Genomic DNA, 18,326 nt, shown 5'->3' with positions numbered 1-18,326 from the left:
AAAAAATTTTAAAATAAATAAAAATGATTAATGACCACATTGGGTTTTCCTTTTTTGTCCTACTTGTTTTCTTAGAGCCATAGCTCTTTTGTTTTTCAGTCCACATGATGGCTTGTGTTTTTGCAGGGTGGCTTTTTAATGGCACCCTTCAGTGCAGTGCAAAACAAAATGAAATATTTTGCAGGGTGAAATAAAAATAAAATAAAAAAAAGTTTGGAGGGGGGATGGGGGTTATGCTGTTAACCCTGCGTTACAATTAATTAAAGCATTACTAAACATCAATAATGTTGCAAGAGGAACAGTTCATATATTTGTAATCTAGTATAAATATAAAGCTTTCCTTTGCTAAGATACCAATGTTTTCCCAAATGGTTTTCAGCTGCTAACTTTTATAGCTGTTATTAAGTGTGACTTTTATATAATATTAACTAGCAGTGTGTCTAATAAGCAAGAAATGGTTTATGCGCCAATTAATATTTGTCCTGCCTGGTTTGTCACAAACAGGATTGTTTCACGGGGCATGTCAATATCACGGCCTGATGCTGTTACAGGAAAATGCAGAATGATACGTCATGAGAGAGATGCAAAGAATGATCCAAATCCTAAAAGGTATTTCACTTGATATCATATTAAAGGGGTATTCCATTATAATTGTTTTAGGTTTTACAGAAGGTGGTATAAAAATAATTATATGTCAACATAAAAATGTTTTCCTTTTACAGGTTTGATCTGATTTCCCATACAAGACAAACCATGAATTCTGATGGAATAAATTCTCTTAAATACAGCGTCACCAAGATTGAAAAGTTTCCTTTGTACACAAAAATAACAGTTGATGTTGGGAATCCACCAAGCTAACGCATTTTCGGTTTGGCCAAGCAACTTTCACGAACTGGTCTCACCGTGCTGGTATGGTGGCAACTCATATTAACATTAAAGTTTTGTTTTTTTATAGAAGTTTTACAGATTTGCATATCCACTATATTTGGCACATGCAGATTATTTTATGTGACCGCTTCAGAAAGCCATGCAAAGAAAGAAAAAAAACAAAAAAACATTTATTTCAGGTTAAATTTGTTGAAATGGAATTTGAATGCATCCCTGGTATACCGCTGCTATGTAATTTCTATGTTTACAAGTGTAGATGCCTTATCTTCCAGTGATGGCCTTTCCAACAGGACAAGCCCTGTGAGCCAAAGTATCTTCAAGCACCTTTGAAGGTTTCCATATGAAAGGCCGTTGTTACCAGCAATAAAATATTTATAGTCTGTTTGTCATTTATTACACATATATTTTTCATGCCTTGTTACATCTATGGAGAATCATTTGACAACATGCTGTTTAATAAAAATGCTGCATGTTAAGCCTCCGTACAGTTGTATCAACTGAGGCATTACGTGGCTTGTAAGTTAATATTTTTTTCCTTTGGAACCTCTTTGTATGTATGTTGTGATAAACAAAAATTGACATAATTGACAATGCAGCTGTCTTTTTAGCTGTTCTGCTTTCCAAAGATAATTATTTTACGTCACTGTCTTATGCATTTGTGACAATTTTGTAACAAAGACTTTTCGTATCAGACCAACAGCCGACAACAGGCTCTGAGCTTTAAAGCAATTATGTGAATGCGTTCTCAGGCGTCAATGTTTTATAAAAAGGTTTGACTATTGTACTCATTGGATTGGAAAAATAATCTATGTACAGAAGTAAATTGTAGGCTCTGTTGGTGTTTTCTTCATCGCCCATTTTGTGTATGCACCTAATATTGAAATGGGTATTTACCATGTATTTATTTGGCAGTAGTTTTAAATCTATTTCCATTCTTATAATAATTCAAGTTCATATTCCTCATGTTGCTTCGTCTTCTTAAATTATACCTTATAAAATCTCCGGGAATTTATTATTTTTAATTTCTACAGACTATTTCATGCGCTTTATCCTGTTGTATGCAGGTTGTAGATACGGGAGACAGATTGTGGGAAAGAGCTTTGTTTAGGAAAAATAAGCAATGAGGGGAATTAACATTGCATACGGGTTTAAATCTGTACAAAAGCCATAGCAAACAGTGTGTCATTTGCCTACATTGTTTAAGTTGCACTAATAAAACCTTTATTATTTGATTGGATGCTATGGATTTTGTATGAAGTTACAACAGAAAGCAATGTTGGTGATCCAGTTTGTCTTATATTAGCATAGTGAAATCCACTAGAAGCTGTGTCTGTGTATGGGTGTTCAGCATATTCCTGTGGGAATGACAAATTCAGGTTGTGAAAAATAAACCAATATTATTTTTTCTGTAATCAATAAAACTTGCACACAAATGTTTACTATCAATAATGTATCTGTGAACTGTATATTGAGAAGCATATTTTTATATGAAGTTGTACAATAAATTTGAACCCACTCTCTAGATTTGCGTTCCTTTTCTTATTTACAGACTGATCGGTCATAAGACTAGCCTCTGAAATCTTTGTGTTAACTATGACTTGCAGGTGGATCAGTCCTTTTGTTACTGGAAATGTAAATAGAGGAAAAAGATCTATAGGTCAGCTCACTGCTATTTTATGGAAGTGGTGTGTAAGGAGGCATGAAACATCTGATGGAAGCACAGATGACTGATTCCCGGTAAACACAAGTAGAACCAAAAAAGCAAAGATGGAAGTTAAAGACATCCAAAATTTGTTGTAGAATAATTAAAATAGGATAAAAAAAATGATGGTTATGATTTTTGTTTTCATCCTGTTTTAATTATGCCACAATAAAAAAAAATTTTTCTTAACAACTATCCTTTTAAGCTTAAGATGCACTTCTTTTTTTCCCCCTTTGTTGCTGTTCTTCAAACAGAATTCCTATTGAAGGCGTGATGCATAGGTTGACAAATATTTCATATATAAACACTACCATTTTACTGTGTTTATAAGCTGAATTTCAGTTTTTACGTGAATTAAAGAGTATACATTGTTTTAACCAAGACAGTCACTGAAACAAACTAGCAGTGGGACTAGAAAAGTGCAATGCTACTGTTTCCTGTCAGCTCAGCTTTATGTGTAGACCACCGTTGACAGGATATAATAGAAAGGTAGCAAGGTATTTTCCTAGTGCTGCTGTCAGTTTGTTTTAGCAGTCCTAAAGGAAAAAGAGTGTCCTGGACTCCTACCAATTAGGCCAGGCGTACACAACGGAATTTCCGAGCAGATTTTCTGCTGCACACTGCAGCACTGAGTTTTCAAGGTAGACTTTCCACTCAAAAAATTCTCTAGAACATTAAACAATGTTCTGGGAGATTTCCGCTCTGCAGACATTGCCGTCTATGGGGGTTGATTCAGTTGGTGCTGGCAGCAAACTTTAGTCAGACTTTGTCTAGCTGGAAATTCTGAAGTGTGAACCCTGGGTACATTCACACGGGCGGATTTTTTTGTGGGTTTCCCACTGCATATATAAAGTGGATATAAAGTGCTCTGCAGGCGAACTACAATGCTCAGAAGAGAGGGAGCGCCATTGGGCTTTTGAAGAGAAAATTTGTCCGGAATTGAAGGCCACGTGTGTTTACAAAGCCCCCATAGTGCCAGAACAATGGACCCCACACACACATGTAACCCCATTTTGGAAACTACACCCCTCATGTAATGTAATAAGGGGTACAGTGAGCATTTACACCGCACTGGTGTCTGACAGATTTTTGGAACAGAAGTCTGTGAAAATGAAAAATGTAATTTTTCCTTTGCACAGCCCACTCTTCCAAAGATCTGTCAAACGCCAGTGGAGTGTAAACACTCTGATTTTGAAATTTTTGTGAACAATTGGAAAATTGCTGCTGAACTTCGAAGCCCTCTGAAGTCTTCCAAAAGTAAAAACATCTCAACTTTATGATGCAAACATAAAGTAGACATATTGGGGGAGATTTATCAAAACCTGTCCATAGGAAAACTTGCCCAGTTGCCCATAGCAACCAATCAGATGTTCCACACGTGTAAACTTAATATTATATTAACTGAATTATTTATTTCACCGAAAGCATTACAGCTATATACAGGCAAAGGAATGCACAAATTAAATAGCACTACCCTAGGAGGTTACATCTAAGGAGCAATACATTTAACACAAGCCCCCGTATATAGGCACAAATCACAGATGTGATTGTAGGATGGAGAAATAGAACAAGAAAAACTTGTAACTGTATATGATACCATACATTTCAGATTATGGCCGATGACATTAAAATAAAAATCCTGATCTTAGTTTCAATTAGTGGATGTTATCACTTAATAATTTGATCAGGTAGTGGCTGACAATTGAGGGGGCTGGATGATTTTAAAGGAGTGTCATGGTCATACATTAAATATAGGTATGGGCCACAGTGTAATAGACTGGTGGTTATGAAGTTTTATTTTCTATTACCTCCACTGTGCATAAAATGTGAAAAGTTATTAAGGTTAGTATTTATGCATTCCTCTGAACTGGTGAAAAAATTCCAGTCACTCAACACTAATGAATGCCAAAAGCTTTGCTGGACGGGTATCTTGTTAAGCTCTGTATTTTCACTGCCAGTTTTTCAATCTGTTTCTCATATGAAGACCTATTGTGAAATACTAAATAACAACAACTGGAGAGCTAGTATTCTCTACAAAGAGTTGTACTATTTCTGTGCTATTCTGATAAATAAATAAAAAATCATGTTTTTGTCGTACTATTATGTAGGTACAAACTGGCATGACTAGAATTGGTGTCACCTGGTGCAATAGAAAATGGCGTCACAACCCCACACACCCCACAGGTAACAGCAGGGCACTGATTGTGACAGGCCAGCTAGACTTCTGAGGGAGTTGTATAATATACAAACATGCATCAGAATTGAAGATTGTGGCTCTTTAAGAAGTCTCGACTTCGCTGATGGAAATTACATAATCTTTTAACGCCCATTGCATAGGAAGATTGTGTTTCTCACTCTTCACTTCTAGACGGTGAATCAGGATGGATGGGATCGGGGTGTAGCTAGAGGCTCATAGGCCCTAGTGCAAACATTTAGTTTGGGCCCCTTGTATGTAATTATAGTACAGTTGCATGCAGTGACCCACAGGCGATATCTTCTGGAAACAGAGTTGAGAGCCCCCCAGAACCAAACTAAGAACATATACACAGCACCATAACAAGCATAATTTATAAATAAGGTTCCAGATTTAAACTCATTGAAAAGATGTATTGTAGTTACTGTAACCCCTGACACTGGAACAATGGTCAGGATATGCTGGGAGTTAATATTTTTCATATTGCTTCAGATCAGACTGAATCAACTACTGATCAGATGCAGTCAGAATAGACATTGAAATCTAATGACTTAGAGGTGATAGCTTCTGTCACTGGATTCATACTTCTTCCTCTGCTGAGGGTGAGCTCTATAATTTAGTTTTGCTCTGTAACTGCAGATGCAAGACCGCTTTTTTGCCACTGCAGTTTTTGAGCCAAAGTCTGAAGTGAATCCATAATTTTTGTGCAAGGAAGGTACTTTTTTTTCGCCTTATTTGAAAATTAGGTTAGCTGTTCAGGACCTCAGTGGCGAAATCATGATGATGGCCAAGGCAGCTTTATAAGCAGAACAGAGATAATACTGATGAATACTTTAGCACTGAACAGTGTTTGCATTCAAAAATTCCTTCCCTAATAAGTTTAACCCCTTCCCGACCTATGACATACCTGTACGTCATGGGTGGCAAGGTGTTCCCGACCCATGACATACAGGTACGTCATGAACATTACTGCCGCTACTCGCGGCATCCCGCAGCGCCCGGAAAGATGGTGGCTATCACTGATAGCCAGCCATCTTACCGTGCGACCACGGGGGGTTTCATCCCCCACCCCCCCCCCCCCCCCCAGCGATCGCTGCTATCAGCTGGTCAAATCTGACTAGCTGACAGCAGTGTTTCGCTATGAAAATACTTAGCAGCGTGGTGTGTGAGTCCCGATCACGGGGATCGGGACACACACCGCTCTGCTAAGTGTCCCTGACCCGTCCCCCGGCATCACTTACCCGTCCGAGCGGTCTCGGCGGTCCCGGCGTCCTCCATGCGGTCCTGGCTGCGCTGCGTCCCGGAGGTGAGTTTCCGGCAGCAGTGCGGCATCTTCATTGGCAGCAGTGAGATCGCCGTAAAGCGATCTCACTGCTGCCTCTGAGAGTTTCAAAACTGCAACTCCCAGCATGCCCAGACAGCCTTTGGCTTTCTGGGCATGCTGGGAGTTGTAGTTTTGCAACATCTGGAGGTCCACAGTTTGGAGACCACTGTATAATGGTCTCCAATCTGTGCTCTTCCAGATGTTGCAAAACTACAAATCTCAGCATGCTCAGTCTGTCCAGGCATGCTGGGAGTTGTAGTTCTCTAACATCTGGAAGAGCACAGATTGGAGACCATTATACAGTGGTCTCCAAACTGTGGACCTCCAGATGTTGCAAAACTACAACTCCCAGCATGCCCAGACTGCCCAAGCATGCTGGAAGTTGTAGTTCGGCAACATCTGATCCTTCAGATATTGCCGAACTACAACTTCCAGCATGCCTGGGCAGTCTGGGCATGCTGGGAGTTGTAGTTTTGCAACAACTGGAGGCACACTAGTTGGGAAACATTGACCGTTTCCTACCTCAGTGCCTCCAGCTGTTGCAATTGTTGCAAAACTATAACTCCCAGCATGCACTGACAGACCATGCATGCTGGGAGTTGTAGTTTTGCAACAGCTGGAGGCACACTGGTTTGGAAACACTAAGTTTGGTTGCAAAACACTTGAAAGTTTATTACTTAACTTAGTGTTTCCAAACCAGCGTTCCTCCAGCTGTTGCAAAACTACAACTCCCAGCATGCACGGACAGCCAAAGGGCATGCTCGGAGTTTGCAACAGCTGGATGTTTGCCCCCCCCCCCCCCCCCCCCAATGTGAATGTACAGGGTACACTCACATGGGCGGAGGTTTACAGTGAGTGCTGCAAGTTTGAGATGGCGCAAATTTTGCGCTGCAGCTCAAACTTCCAGCGGCAAACTTGCTGTGAACCTCTGCCCATGTGACTGTACCCTAAAAACACTACACTGACACTAACCTAAAATAAAAAGTAAAAAACACTACATATACACATACCCCTACACAGTCCCCCTCCCCCCAAAAAATGAAAAACGTCTGGTACGCTACTGTTTCCAAAACGGAGCCTCCAGCTGTTGCAAAATAATAACTCCCAGTATTGCCGGACAGCCATTGACTGTCCAGGCATGCTGGGAGTTTTGCAACAGCTGGAGGCACCCTGTTTGGGAATCATTGGCATAGAATACCCCTATGCAAATCCCTAATTCAGGCCTCAAATGCGCATGGCGCTCTCTCACTTTGGAGCCCTGTCGTATTTCAGGGCAACAGTTTTGGGACACATATGGGGTATCGCCGTACTCGGGAGAAATTGCCTTACAAATTTTGGGGGGCTTTTTCTTCTTTAACCCCTTATGAAAAGGTGAAGTTGGGGTCTACACCAGCATGTTAGTGTAAAAAAAAATTTTTTTTACACTGACATGCTGGTGTTGCCCTATACTTTTCATTTTCTCAAGAGGTAAAAGGGAAAAAAGACCCTTAAAATTTGTAACGCAATTTCTCCCGACTACGGAGATACCCCATATGTGGGCGCAAAGTGCTCTGGGGGCGCACAACAAGGCCCAGAAGGGAGAGTGCACCTTGTACATTTGAGGTGATTTGCACAGGGGTGGCTGATTGTTACAGCGGTTTTGACAAACGCAAAACAATAAATATCCATATGTGACCCCATTTTGGAAACTACACCCCTCACGGAATGTAACAAGGGGTGCAGTGAGCATTTACACCCCACTGGTGTATGACAGATTTTTGGAACAGTGGTCTGTGAAAATGAAAAATAAAATTTTTGATTTGCACAGTCCACTGTTTCAAATATCTGTCAAACGCCAGTGGGGTGTAAATGCTCACTGCACCCCTTATTAAATTCCATGAGGGGTATAGTTTCCAAAATGGGGTCACATGTGGGGGGGGTCCACTGTTCTGGCACCATAGGGGCTTCCTAAATGGGACATGCCCCCCAAAAACCCTTTCAGAAAAACTCACTCTCCAAAATCCCATTGTCGCTCCTTCCCTTCTGAGCCCTCTACTGTGCCCGCCGAACACTTTACATACGCATATGAGGTATTTCGTTACTCGAGAGAAATTGGGTTACAAATTTTAGGGTGATTTCTCTCCTTTTACCCCTTGTAAAAATTCAAAAATTGGGTCTACAAGAAAATGCGAGTGTAAAAAATGAAGATTTCGAATTTTCTCCTTCACTTTGCTGCTATTCCTGTGAAACACCTAAAGGGTTAAAACACTTACTGAATGTCATTTTGAATACTTTGGAGAGTGCAGTTTTTATAATGGGGTCATTTATGGGGTATTTCTAATATGAAGACCCTTTAAAATCCACTTCCAACCTGAACTGGGCCCTGAAAAATTACGATTTTGAAAATCTTGAGAAAAATTGGAAAATTGCTGCGGAACTTTGAAGCCCTCTGGTGTCTTCCAAAAGTAAAAACATGTCAATTTTTTTATGCAAACACAAAGTAGACATATTGTATATGTGAATCAATATGTCATTTATTTGGAATATCCATTTTCCTTTCAAGCAGAGACTTTCAAAGTTAGAAAAATGCTAAATTTTCTAAATTTTCATGAAATTTTTAGATTTTTTACCAAGAAAGGATACGCATATCAGTGAAATTTTACCAATAACATAAAGTAGAATGTCACGAAAAAACAATCTCGGAATCAGAATGATAAGTAAAAGCATTCCAGAGTTATTAATGTTTAAAGTGACAGTGGTCAGATTTTCAAAAAATGCCCAGGTCATGAAGGTGAAAATGGGCTGGGTCATGAAGGGGTTAAGGAGGCGTTTTTCGTTTTTTGCACTTTCGTTTTTTCCTCCTTACCTTTAAAAAATCATAACTCTTTCAATTTTGCACCTAAAAATCTGTGTTATGGCGTATTTTTTGCGCCACCAATTCTACTTTGTAATGACATCAGTCATTGTACCCAAAAATCTACGGCAAAGCGGGATAAAAAATCATTGTGCGACAAAATTTTTAAAAAAAATGAAATTTTTAAACTTTTGGGGGCTTTCGTTTCTACGTAGTACATTTTTCGTTACGGATGACACCTTATCTTTATTCTCTAGGTCCATACAGTTAAAATGATACCCTACTTGTATAGGTTTGATTTTGTATTACTACTGAAAAAAAATCATAAATACATGCAGGAAAATGTATACGTTTAAAATTGGCATTTTCTGAGCCCTATAACTTTTTTATTTTTCCCTTGTTCAGGGGGCTATGAGGGCTAATTTTTTGCACCGTGATCTGATGTTTTTGTTGGTACAATTTTTGCATTGATAGGACTTATGACTTTGGAATTTTTTTGCGCGTACGCCATTGAACTGGCGGTTTAAAAAGTGGTATATTTTTATAATTCGGACATTTCCGCACGTGGCCACACCACATATTTTTATTTACACTTTTTTATTCTTGGAAATGCCAGGTGATTCAAACTTTTATTAGGGGAAGGGATCATTGAAAGGGTTAATGATTTTTTTTTACACTTTTCTTATGCAATATTATAGCTCCTATAGGGGGGCTATAACATTGCATTAACTGATCTTTTACACTGATTGATCCATCTCCATAGGAATGGATCAATCAGTGTTTTCGGCGATTGAATGCTCAAGCCTGGATCTCAGGCTTGAAGCATTCATTCGACGATCGGACAGCGCAGTAGAAGGTAAGAAGACTTCCTCCTGTGCTACAGCTGTTCGGGATGCCGCGATTATACCGCAGCGATCCCGAACAGCTCCTTGAGCTAGCCGGGCACTTTTACTTTCGTTTTTAGCCGCGCGGCTCAGCTTTGAGCGCGCGGCTAAAGGGTTAATAGTTGTTAATAGGGCTATTAGAAGAGGGTCCCGGCTTCACTATGATGCCGGGCCCGCCGCGATATGATGCGGGGTTACCGTGTAAACCCGCGTTATATCACGGGAGCGGGATTAGGGGCGTAAGTTTACGCCGTTGGTCCTTAACAGGTTAAATCAGCCCCCTAACCCATTTTTCTGAAAAAATAACGTAAACAAAAAGAAACATTTGGTATTCCTGTGTGCAAAAATGGCTAATTGAATAAAATATAACATTAATGAAATTGCACGGTGAATGGCATAAAGGTAAACAAAAAAAGATACCGAAGTCCACTATCACTGATTTTTGGTCACATCATATGCCAAACAAAAAAATTATGAAAAGTGATCAATAAGTCCAATTTAAACATTAATGGTACCAATAAGCCCTAATTTAAAGCAGTAAAATAAAACAAAACCTTTGTAAATTATCGTTGTAATCGTATTAACCTACAGAATAAAGATAGTGTCATTTTAACTGTAAAGTGCACTGCATAGAAGCCAAACCCCCAAATCTGCTAAATTGCATTAATTATAATTTTTTAGTTGCACCCCACAATTTTTTGGCTTTGCCGTGGATTTTGTGGTAAAATGAGTGATGTCATTAACCCCTTCCCGCAGAATGTCATATATAAACGCCAGGTTGTGCAGTGCGTTCGTGCATCCCGGTGTTTATAAATGACATTCAGTTAACCCGGCGATGCGCAGCATCGCACGGGTTAACTGGCAGAAGTCCCGCTGTTTCCAGCAGGGGACAACTTCTGCTTCACCCCCCAGGACCATCCATTGATGGTCCTGGTCAGCGATCACTGTGATTGGTCCCTGTGGACCAATCACAGTGATCTGGGGTGAAAGTTCAGATCCCCCGCACTGCCTGCCCCTGGAAGTCGGGCAGAACGGGGGACGATGGCTGCAGGGGCTCGCAGGGACCTGCGGCATAGGGGGGGAACAAGGGGGGAACACGAGGGGACCGGCAGCCTTACCTGGAGCAGCGGCAGGACCGAGGAGCAGCGACGGGACCGGCAGGTAAGTATGTAGTCCTCAGAGGCAGCAGTGAAGATCTTCACTGCTGCTTCTAGAAGTCTGAAAACTACAACTCCCAGCATGCCTAGACAGCCTTTGGCTGTCTGGGCATGCTGGGAGTTGTAGTTTTGCAACATCTGGAGGGCCCCAGTTTGGAGACCATTGTATAATGGTCTCCAATCTGTGCTCTTCCAGCTGTTGCAAAACTACAACTCCCAGCATGCACTGACTGTCCAGGCATGCTGGGAGTTTTAGTTCAGCAACATCTGGCCCTTCAGATGTTGCCGAACTACAACTCCCAGCATGCCCTTCAGCTGTCTGGGCATGCTGGGAGTTGTAGTTTTGCAACAACTGGAGACACACTGGTTGGGAAACATTGTCTGTTTCTAACTCAGTGTTTCCTAACCTGTGTGCCTCCAGCTGTTGCAAAACTATAACTCCCAGCATGCACTAACAGACCATGCATGCTGGGAGTTGTGGTTTTGCAACAGCTGGTGCACCCCCCCCCCCCCCCCCTGTGAATGTACAGGGTACATTCACATGGGCGAGGCTTTTACAGTGGGTTTCTTGCATCTTGAGATGCAGCAAATTTTGCGCTGGGAAACTCGCTGTAATCCCCTGCCCATGTGACTGTACCCTAAAAACACTACACTACACTAACACAAAATAAAATAAAAAGTTAAAAACACTACATATACACATACCCCTACACAGCCCCCCTCCCCCAATAAGAACGTCCGGTACACCACTGTTTCCAAAGCAGAGCCTCCAGCTGTTGAAAAACAACAACTCCCAGTATTGCCGGACAGCCGTTGACTGTCCACGCATGCTGGGAGTTTTGCAACAGCTGGAGGCACCCTGTTTGGGAATCACTGGCGTAGAATACCCCTATGTCCACCCCTATGCAAATCCCTAATTTAGGCCTCAAATGCACATGGCGCTCTCACTTTAGAGCCCTGTCGTATTTCAGGGCAACAGTTTAGGGCCACATATGGGGTATCGCTGTACTCGGGAGAAATTGCGTTACAAGGTTTGGGGGGCTTTTTCTTCTTTAACCCTTCATGAAAAGGAAAAGTTGGGGTCTACACCAGAATGTTAGTGTAAAAAATTTTAATTTTTTACACTAACATGCTGGTGTTGCCCTATACTTTACATTTTCACAAGAGGTAAAAGGGAAAAAAGCCCCCCAAAATTTGTAACGCAATTCCTCCCGACTACAGAGATACCCCATATGTGAGCGCAAAGTGCTCTGGGGGCGCACAACAAGGCCCAAAAGGGAGAGCACACCATGTACATTTGAGGTGATTTGCACAGGGGTGGCTGATTGTTACAGCGGTTTTGACAAACGCAAAAAAAACAAAACCCCACATGTGACCCCATTTCGGAAAAGACACCCCTCATGGAATGTAATGAGGGGTGCAGTGAGAATTTACCCCCCACATGTCTGACGGATCTTTGGAACAGTGGTCCGTAAAAATGAAAACTTGTACAGCCCACTGTTCCAAAGATCTGTCAGACACCAGTGGGGGGCAAATGCTCACTGTACCCCTTGTTACGTTCCTCAAGGGGTCTAGTTTCCAAAATGGTATGCCATGTGTTGTTTTTTTTTTTTGCTGTCCTGGCACCATAGGGGCTTTCTAAATGCGACATGCTCCCCGAGCAAAATTTGCTCTCAAAAAGCCAAATATCACTCCTTCTCTTCTGAGCATGGTAGTTCGCCCATAGTGCACTTCAGGTCAACTTATGGGGCACCTCCATACTCAGAAGAGAAGGGGTTACAAATATTGGGGGGTATTTCCTGCTATTAACCCTTGGAAAAATTGAAATTTGGGGGGAAACACACATTTGATGAAAAAAAATATTTTTTTTTTTACATATGCAAAAGTCGTGAAACACCTGTGGGGTATTAAGGCTCACTTTATTCCTTGTTATGTTCCTCAAGGGGTCTAGTTTCCAAAATGGTATGCCATGTGAGGTTTTTTTTTGCTGTTCTGGCACCATAGGGGCTTCCTAAATGCAACATGCCCCCCAAAAACCATTTCAGAAAAACGTACTCTCCAAAATCCCCTTGTCGCTCCTTCCCTTCTGAGCCCTCTACTGCGCCCGCCGAACACTTCACATACACATATGAGGTATGTGCTTACTCGAGAGAAATCGGGCTACAAATATAATTATATATTTTCTCCTTTTACCCCTTGTAAAAATTCAAAAATTGGGTCTACAAGAACATGCGAGTGTAAAAAATGAAGATTGTGAATTTTCTCCTTCACTTTGCTTCTATTCCTGTGAAACCCCTAAAGGGTTAAAACGCTGACAGAATGTCATTTTGAATACTTTGGGGGGTGCAGTTTTTATAATGGGGTCTTTTGTGGGGTATTTCTAATATGAAGACCCTTCAAATCCACTTCAAACCTGAACTGGTCCCTGAAAAATAGTGAGTTTGAAAATTTTGTGAAAAATTGGAAAATTGCTGCTGAACTTTGAAGCCCTCTGGTGTCTTCCAAAAGTAAAAACTCGTCACTTTTATGATGCAGACATAAAGTAGACATATTGTATATGTGAATAAAAATTTTTTTTATTTGTAATATACATTTTCCTTACAAGCAGAGAGCTTCAAAGTTAGAAAAATGCTAAATTTTCTAATTTTTCATCAAATTTTTGGATTTTTCACAAGGAAAGGATGCAAGTTACCACAAAAATTTACCACCATGTTAAAGTAGAATATGTCACGAAAAAACAATCTCGGAATCAGAATGATAACTAAAAGCATTCCAGAGTTATTAATGTTTAAAATGACAGTGGTCAGATGTGCAAAAAACGCTCTGGTCCTTAAGGCCAAAATGGGCTTGGTCCTGAAGGGGTTAAAAAGTAAAATTGGTCCTGCACAGAACAATCCCTCATATGGCTTTGTAGGTGCATAATTTAAAAACTCATAGCTATTAAAAATCTATTTAAAATCTAAGGGCTACCCAACATCTCTGATTCAAAATAGTTTCCAAAAAGCAAAAGCCCTAGATCAACAGATATGCCTACTTCCATCATCAATCAAAAAAGAAGACAGCAATACCAGTTTCTCTTGCAATTTTATCACCAATTTTTCAAGTGACCATAAAAATATTAAAAAGATTCTAAAGAAACATTGGGATACCCTCAAATTGGATCCGTATTTGAAAGATGTTATTCCCTCCAATCCTCTTGTCACCTATCGGAAAAATCGATCACTTAAAAATATTCTAGCCCCCAGCCGTCTAAAAAATCTGAAAGTCACTATCCCTACATTTTTATCCATGCCACCTGTAATAGGAAGTTATAGATGCAACACTGCAAGATGTAAATGCTGCCAGTCAATTAATCATGCTAAGAAAACATTCAAATCCAACATAACACAAGAAGTATTCAATATCAAAACATTTATGAACTGCAACACGTCATATATCATTTATCTTCTGGAGTGTTCCTGTTCTCTTCAAAATATAGGACGGCACCATTCAACCTCTGCGCTGTCGACTCAATAAACATCGATCAAATGTGACCAACGGATACACTTTACACAGTGTGTCAAGGCATGCTGCGGCGGCGCATGACTGCAAATTTTCCGAATTTCACATTACGCCAATTGAACATATCTCGGAAGACACTAATCAAAGATTCACTTGCCTTCGCCGACGGGAAAACTATTGGATATTCCGCCTACAAACCTTACAACCGACAGGTCTTAACGAGTACATCGAGCATGTAACATAATCATCATTATCATATACTTTACATACTTCCTACTTACCTCGATACGATAGTTTGCTTCGCACTTTTTCTTTCTCATCGAGAACACAGATGTCCGCTGTACTACTTATATTCATCATCATATACATTTCATATCCCGACCAGCTGCTAGCGCCTCCATCCACCTCCGGATTGGCTGCCTCTGTTTGTTCAAATTGGTTTTTTTTCATAGACTTCATCCCTGATTGGTTTACACCAAACATGTGACCTTTGTTTACATTTTTCCTGACATTATGTCGTATTGCTACTGGATTGGTTGTTGTTCTTCCATTTATGCCCCTCCCACCAACTTCCATTGGCTGCATACGTTTCTCAATCTATCCGGCTTTTTCAAATGTACCCCGCGCACTTACGTTTCCCCAGTAATACTAGTTCGCATTGAGTTCTCTCACCTGACTTCAATCACACCAGATTATGTTGTCTGACTGATGCGCTCCAAGCCTCACTTTGGGATGTGCTTTTAGCACTTTTTCATATATATTTCACACAAAAGCTAATTCACTGTGATATTTTGTTCTTAGATACACACCTATTCCTACAATATATGCCCCGTGTATCTCGTTTCTTTTTAATGTGTCGACTTAATGGTAAAATTTTAAGACATTACGCCGATCCGGATCCGGGTCAGATACACGCCCCCTGACCTGGAATACCGGTCTGGCGCCTATTTAAATGTTCTGTTTCATCATTTTTACATCTGCAATCTGAAGAAGGGATATGCTGATCCCGAAACGCGTTATTGCTTGCATGCACTTTTAAATAATAGTTTTATTTATTTGATATATAAATAAACCTTTTTTAAACTTATATCTTGCCTGAACCATCCTTGGACCGAGCAGCGCTGGACACAAGGGCCTCCTCTTTCCTCCTCATTCAAGTACTCTACGGGTTCCTTCCCAGGTTACCGGTCTAGGCACCTTCAGCTGCAGCACGGATTCCACCCAATACCCCTAAAACGGGGAGATACGCTTAACCCCAAGAGGGTCACCAGGTGAGAGCACACCCTGCTGGGGATCCACCTGGGTTTTCCTGTTTGTACGGTATCACACGAGGCGCTGCCCTCTCTTTTTTGTTTCCTCAATTTCCTTTTAGTTATATCTGGGCACCACAGAGCACGTGTCCCAGCATCAAGTTCTATTTGAACCAGGAGTTTGAGTGACTCGTTGTGATACAATCTTCAAAGCTATGGAGAGAAAAGAAATTCATCTGACCCAACGGGATCATTTTCTTAAAGATATTCTCCAAAATAAAGACAACCCCGAGATCCCTGCACCACCTCGACCTAAACCCAGAGGTAACTCCCTCGATTTTATTAAAATGAGGGATCTTTTTATTGATTTGGAAAAATTTTCTATATCTGAGATTCAACATCACATTGACTATTCTTTTTTGAAAATTTACCTCGCCGAAAATATCCTCCCTAGAGGTCTTCGTCTACGTATTGCACCTTCTTTCCCGGAGGACTTAGACTTTTGTAACAAATGGGAAGGTGCACTTCATATTTCATCCCGCTTGCTTATTGATGTGTTAATTGAAAAAAGATGTGCACTTGTGGACAGTATTTCTGACAAAATTGATGATTGCCTGTCTTGTCTAACACCTTTTCAATACACCTCTGAGTATCAAAAAACCAACCAAACAGTTCAACACAAGATTAGCAAATATGAAAAAGAGCTAATAAATACTAAACTACACAAACTGAACAGAGATCGAACTGATTACAAAACTAATAACATAAAATTTTGGGAGAAACCCAAATCTGCTCCGAAACCAACACAAAATAAAACCACATAAAATAACTTCATATCCCGTCCTAAAACAATCTCCAAACCTGTTCCACGTCCCAAACCGATTTTTAAACCGATACCCAAACCAAGATCACACCAACCTGCACTCAATCACCTTTGCAATAACCATATCTCCACTATATCTATGCCAAATCATCATCTGGCCCCCCAATCCATGTCACCCTTGTTTTAACCTGTCGATCCCACCACAGTCCCAGAAGATCTACTTCAACTACTAAATAACACTAACAATAAACCAAATCTTCCATCTGGCAGATTTGAACAAATGTCCATCTCTGATATATCCACCCTATCTCTCAACGATTCTATACTCACAGTTCACCCTACTTGCAATCCGGTTTCTCCGTCTCCTAACAATAATCCTCACAACACATGTTATTACACACCATGTACTGAATCTGCACCAGTTATTTAATATAATTCCACCACTTCGGATACGTCACCGACTCTAAACAACTCTGGAGCCAATTCGTCTTTTTTAGGGCTCCCTTCCATCATGAACTGCACTCCGCCGATATCATTACCGATTCAAGGGCTTCTCCAATCCTCAGAGACAGTTCATTTAGCGCTCCCCTTATCGTCAAAAAGAAAAGAAAGAGAGGATGTCGAGGAGGACAGAAACAAAGACAGAGAAAAGAGAAACAAAATAAACCATCTGATACCCCCGCCGGACCATCAGAACTAGATACAATCCGCATTTTTAACCTCTCCAAACATATTCTGACTGAAATCGAGGAAAGCGTACTTAAAAAGGGTCTATCATTCTGCCCCACTGCAAAATCCAAAGATTTCGATCTATTCCTCGATCTAAATAGCTACATTAGAAAACTAACTTTAAAACAGCATTTTAATATGATTGCCAAAAATGACACTCCATCCACTATGTCAAAAAATCCCTATGTTTGATCCGGCCCCTATACCCACAGGCTTAAAACCCCCATCCACGTTTTATCCGATTCACCATAGAGGCTCCTTTCTGGATACATTCTCAGCAGCAGTTATTTCTGAATTCAAACAAATGTGCTCTAAAGCCACAAGCAGACACAAATCCAATCTCTCTAAGAAACAACGAGAGGCTTTAACCACCTTATCGAAAGATGATTCAATTATAATAAAAGCGGCGGATAAAGGAGGTGGCATTGTACTACTGGATCGAACAGACTATCTCCCTGAAGCCAACCGTTTATTGTCTGATACCACCTTTTACATACAGCTATCCCATAATTCTACTTCTCTGTACTGTAGTGAGTTTAATTATTTTCTTTTACAAGGTTACAATTCTGGCGTGTTAAACAAAAAGGAATTTGAGTTCATCACCATCACTCAACCTGACACTCCCTTATTTTACTATTTGCCAAAAATCCATAAGGATGCTACGAACCCCCCTGGACGTCCTATCATTTCCGGCATTAATTCTCTCACATCCAATCTCTCCCAATATATAGACATCTTGCTACAGCAATTTGTCATCACTACACCGGCCTACCTCCGCGATACTGCAGATTTCATAAACTCTGTTATTAATATCCCATGGAAAGATTCATATTGCTTCCTAACAATGGACATAACGTCTCTTTATACAATCATAGACCATGACCAAGGCATACAAGCCGTTTCTTTTTTTCTAGATTCAGACCCTAAGATGCCCACTGCTCAAAAAGTGTTCATTTTAGATGGGATCAAATTCATATTACATCACAATTATTTTTCATTCAATAACCGCATCTACAAACAGGAACGAGGCACGGCGATGGA

The 18,326-nt window shown here is 40.6% G+C and overlaps 1 long non-coding RNA gene across 1 annotated transcript; it reads left to right on the top strand.

The window, feature by feature from the left end:
- The first annotated feature begins 270 nt into the window (after positions 1–270).
- On the top strand, positions 271–2,410 carry LOC130313890 (uncharacterized). Its single transcript, XR_008861733.1, has 2 exons — positions 271–609; positions 723–2,410. It is a non-coding gene; the product is annotated as an uncharacterized LOC130313890 (long non-coding RNA).
- The last annotated feature ends 15,916 nt before the right edge of the window (positions 2,411–18,326 follow it).

Source organism: Hyla sarda, unplaced genomic scaffold (genome assembly GCF_029499605.1).
Source record: "Hyla sarda isolate aHylSar1 unplaced genomic scaffold, aHylSar1.hap1 scaffold_1788, whole genome shotgun sequence".
Taxonomy (NCBI): Eukaryota; Metazoa; Chordata; class Amphibia; order Anura; family Hylidae; genus Hyla; species Hyla sarda.
This window is presented reverse-complemented; position numbering and strand designations above follow the sequence as displayed.